Source organism: Echinops telfairi, unplaced genomic scaffold, assembly GCF_000313985.2.
Source record: "Echinops telfairi isolate 266 unplaced genomic scaffold, ASM31398v2 ScPeMD7_23;HRSCAF=83, whole genome shotgun sequence".
Lineage (NCBI taxonomy): Eukaryota > Metazoa > Chordata > Mammalia > Afrosoricida > Tenrecidae > Echinops > Echinops telfairi.
The window spans coordinates 15,546,528-15,551,375 of record NW_022103920.1 but is presented as its reverse complement, the minus strand read 5'-3'; positions in this window follow the sequence as shown (position 1 = coordinate 15,551,375).

Genomic DNA, 4,848 nt, shown 5'->3' with positions numbered 1-4,848 from the left:
TCCATGATCATTTCATGAAGGTGAGTATCGAGCAGGGCCATGTGATCAGAACTAACTGTTCTTGAATTAGGGCTAGAGTTAAGTAGGGGCCCAGACTCTAACTTCTTGTCTTTGGGGTTTGCACGTCTCAAGTTTATTTTGGCGGTCGTAATATGACACAATCACAACCCTTAATATTAACTGCATCAATAGCAGCCATAAGCCCATCAGCAACCAAACAAACAGAATACACACACCCAAAAAGAAAAGAAAGAAATCACAAAAAAAGCAAGCCACATCAGGAAAGCAAAACCCCATAGAAACAAGTACAGCATTGTCAATTCCCCCCCCCCTGGGGTATACATCGATTGCACTATTATCATCAATTTTCCCAAAGACCCAGCCTTCCAAACACTGTTGGTACGAGAAGTCTATGCGAGTGCAGTTTCACCTTGACTGCAATCCTACACAGCTGGGTCTCTCATTTGATTGGTCTCTTGATGCTAGGATGGAGGATGCCAGTGGTGGACTTCCTGAGCCAACTCCTCCGAGTGTAGATCCCTGTTCAACGGATCCCAGCCTGTCAAGTCACTACAGGGTGGGCACCAAGGCACTACATGTATGATGATACTGGGTACTCTTCCACCAGACACCCACGGAGCCGGGGCTTCCCCAAAAGGTTCAATAACCGCCACTTCCACAATCCTGGGTGGCCACTCTCTGCTTCCTTTCCCGTCCAAACACCCCAGCCCTCAGTCCAAGCTTTGAGATTGGGTTCAGTTCATTCAGCAGGACCTCTGTATTAAGTCCTTCTGGTGTAGCCCCTGCATTATGCCCTGCTGCCTGCAGAAATCTTTACAAGAGTAGACAAGCCTCAACTTTCTCCCTCAGAGAGGCTGATAGGTTGGAATCCAACCTACGGTTAGTAGCCCAGTGCTAATCCCACAGCACCACGGGAGCTCCTTGTTGTTAGGTGCCCTGAAATCAATTCCAATCTATAGCAACTTCATGTGATTTCTTGTACTTCCCCATAGGGTTCTATTGACTATAATCTATACAGAAACCAATCGATAGGTCTTTTTCCCATGGATTCATTGGGTAGGTTGAAACCACCAAGCTTTGGGTTAGCAGCCAAGCACTTAACCAGTTGTGCTACTAGTGTGCCTTCTACTCTTCCTTAGGAGCAGAGATTTGGTCTCTGTTGTAGCTGCTGTTGTTAGGCGCCCTTGAGTCGGTTCTACATAAACCTAAGTAACCCTTAGGTTACTTAGCAAAACAAGACACTGCCAGTCTGGAGCTATCCTTAAAATCATTGCCACGTTCAAGCCCATAGCTGAAGCCACTGTGTCAATCGGTCTCCTCACTCACTACTTACTCTTCAGCCTCTAAAAACAGTACCTGGAAAATCTCATCCGTGGTTCACAAATCGTGTGTTGAAAAAAACAAACAAAAGCAATAGCTGCCGCCCCTCATATGGGATCTGATTGGTGAGAGAAGGCACTGCTACATGGAGGTGACGATTAGGCTCTTGACCTCTCAGCCACACTGTCCCTCCTATATAACTGAGAATTGTCCAGAGACCTTGCACTCTGCAAGCCAGTCTCCTGCCCAAAGGCCCTCAACTTCAGTTTGTGAAGCCCATCATTGCTCTGTGTCATGGTCTCAGCACGGCCCCTCTGCTCTGTGTCATGGTCTCAGCACGGCCCCTCTGATGAACAGGAAGCAGGAGGATGAAGCAAAGACAGCAGAGGGTGTAGGCTGGTGGATGCAAAGGTAATATGAATCTGAAGTTGGCCGAATAAATCCACTGTCAGTAGTCTGCTGATGGGCAGGTGACGCAGAAGGAGATTGAAGAACCAGATGCAGGACACAGCTCCAGTATAAGGTGTAGGGCCAAAGAGGATTGACCTCTGCTTGGTCTCTCTCCCTTATACAAAAAAAGGCTTATGTGTTAGACAGGGTTCTCTAGAGAGATAAAACCAAATTGCTGATAATTTAATATATTTGTTTCTAAAGATAATTAGATATATAACATAAGAAATGAGCTGTTAAATTATATACAGATAGATATATAATACAAGAAATGAACAGTTAAATTATAAGGCAGTACAAATGGCTCAGTGCAACTCATGCCCGTGAGAGAGAGTTGTGAGACACTAGCAGTTCTTCCAGTCTCGTCTGCTGCCAGATCTTCCTCTATATAGAGAGAGAGCTAGGCTATCTCAGCACAGCAGCCAATCAGAAGGCAGGTCACCAACTGCCAGCCAGGCCACCAACCGCCAGTCCCCAGCTCCAGAGATGTCTTAAAGGGACCTCAACTTGCAGCGACACAGTTCACAGGCTAGGCATCCCACAGGTAGTGTAGCCTATAAACTGAGGCACGGAACAAGCAAGACAGCCGCACACTGGTCCGATGATCAAAGAGCAAGAGACAAGAAAGGCGAGGCTCACCGAGCCATTTATCTCTCCGCCCACAATAAACTATCTCAGCTTATGACACCAAAAAGGAGTCACTAGGATGCAACCCAGTTGATAGGTTGGGCTCCACTTGACCATTAACCAAGAGTGTCTAGTTGACATAATCCTTCACCATCACAAATCACCCCTTGTCAACTTGAGACCTGTACATAATATGTAATCACCAAAACCAATAATAAATCATACTTGTGACTTACACAATACAACTAGTATGTGTACAACTGAAAATGCACTAATGCCGTTTGCGTCTTATATTTTACAAGTGGACAAAAACAAATATATTTGGTGCATACATACAAATAGAAATTACTCATAACAATTTTAGTTCTCATTTCTACAGCCATAACTGGTCTTTAGAATAACCTCATCTACTACCCATTCCATATTTTCTTTGCCCTCAGCAAGTGCCTCAGCTGGTTGTGGTTCTTTGTCAAGTGGGGTGACCCAAACTTTATTCCTGAAAAGTTTGGGCCATTATGAGTCATGTTAGAAATGGGCTGCTTTACCATGGATTTTTATCACAGAGCGCAGTAGTACCAAGAGACAACCTAAGGACTCTCCTGGATTCCAGACAGATTCTCCTTTCCCTCCCTGATGTAACACCAATCCAATTTCCTCTTGGTAATCGGATCAATCATACCACTCTATACAATAACACCCTTCTTTACCTGTTGGTCCGCAGGCATGAGGAGCCCAAAATAGCCAAGGGATGTGCTTGACTGACAATTCAATGCAATCAGTGCTGTTTCCAGGTAGGAGTATTCCTCCTTTTGGAACTAGGACCTCCAGACCTGAATCACATAGGATCACTGGAAAAAGAACTAAAAATGCTGCAAGTGGGTCACAAGGAGTAATAGTGAATGGTACCACTCTTATTTCCACTCTTTGGTTCCTGGACCTGTGAATCAATACTATTGGGTACACAGCACCATATATAGGTCATTGGTTTAAAGTATATATGGCTTCCTGGAGAACATTGCCCCAACCTTGCCAGGCGTTGGCACCCAGCTGACACCATATTGTGTCTTTAGAAGGTGTGTTAGTCTGGGTACTTTAGAGAAACAAATCCACAGAAACGCATGTATAAGAGAGAGTTTTATATAAAGGTTAAGTGAGCATCAAGAACACATCCCAACCCAGTGCTGCCCAAGCCCACAAGTCTAACATGAACCCATATGTCTGACACCAATCCACAAAGTCCTCCTCCATCTCACAAAGCAGACGCAATGACGCCAACTGCAGGAGGAAAGCCAAGTCAGTGAATGTGTAAGCATCTCAGCGCTGGCAGGGGTCCCCACACGGCTGCTCCAGCACCCAGGGCTGCATTTGGGTAGGTCCATGTGGTTTCTCCTTGGGGATGTCTTGCAGGAAAGCCTTGCAAGCTGAAGCTGGGAACTGGCTAAGGCAGCTGCACCCTGGTGCGACCATCACAAAGCAAGAGACCTCAGAACTAGAAAGGCGAGGCTCACCGAGCCATTTATCCCTCCGCCCTTCAATTAATCCCACATGTGTTTATTGGCCAGGTTGGCACAATAAACTAACTCAGAAGGCCATTCCATCATTTAAGCCAGTTCCTTCAAGATGATAGGGAACATGGTACTACCAGTGAATTCCATGAGCATGGGCCTGTTGCTGCTGCACTTAATTTGCTGTGAAGTGAGTTCCTTGATCAAAGCAATACTGTGTGTGATACTATCCCAGTGGATAAAACATCCTGTATGTCCACAAATGGTAGTTTTGGCAGAAGCAGTATGTGCAGGGAAGACACTTATATCCAGAATAAGTGTCTATTCCAGAAACAACAAAACATTGCCCTTTCCATGATGAAGTGGCCCTATGTAATCAACCTGACACCAGCCTGCTGACAGAGTTCCCTGAGGAATGGTCCCATATTTTAGACTTAGTGTTGGTCTCTACTGCTGGCAGATGGGGCATTCAGCAGACAGTAGCTAAGGCAGCCTTGGTGAATGGAAGTCCATGGTGCTCAGTCCATAAGTAGCCTCCATCCCTGCCACCATGTCCACTTTGTTCATGTACCCATTGGGCAATAACAGGAGTAGCTGGGGAAACTGTTTGATGTGATTGAACTACGGAATAATATGATATCTGCATTGGCTCACAAGAAAATGGTTCTAAAAAGCCAAAAACAACTAATAGTATAAACCTCTGGTGGTATAATGGGGTCCTTCCTCAAAGAGATCCAGCCTCTCCTTCATTCAAGGGGTTGTGGGTCTGTAAATTGGTTCAAGTCTGAAAATTGATTGAGGCATCATGAGTCTCTATTCTGGCAACTCGAGTTAGATTGTTGTTCACATGATCTAAATATTTTCTCCTTATAGGCCGAGTAAATATTCAGTAGGCTTCCCACCTATTTTAGTTCTAAGGATATAC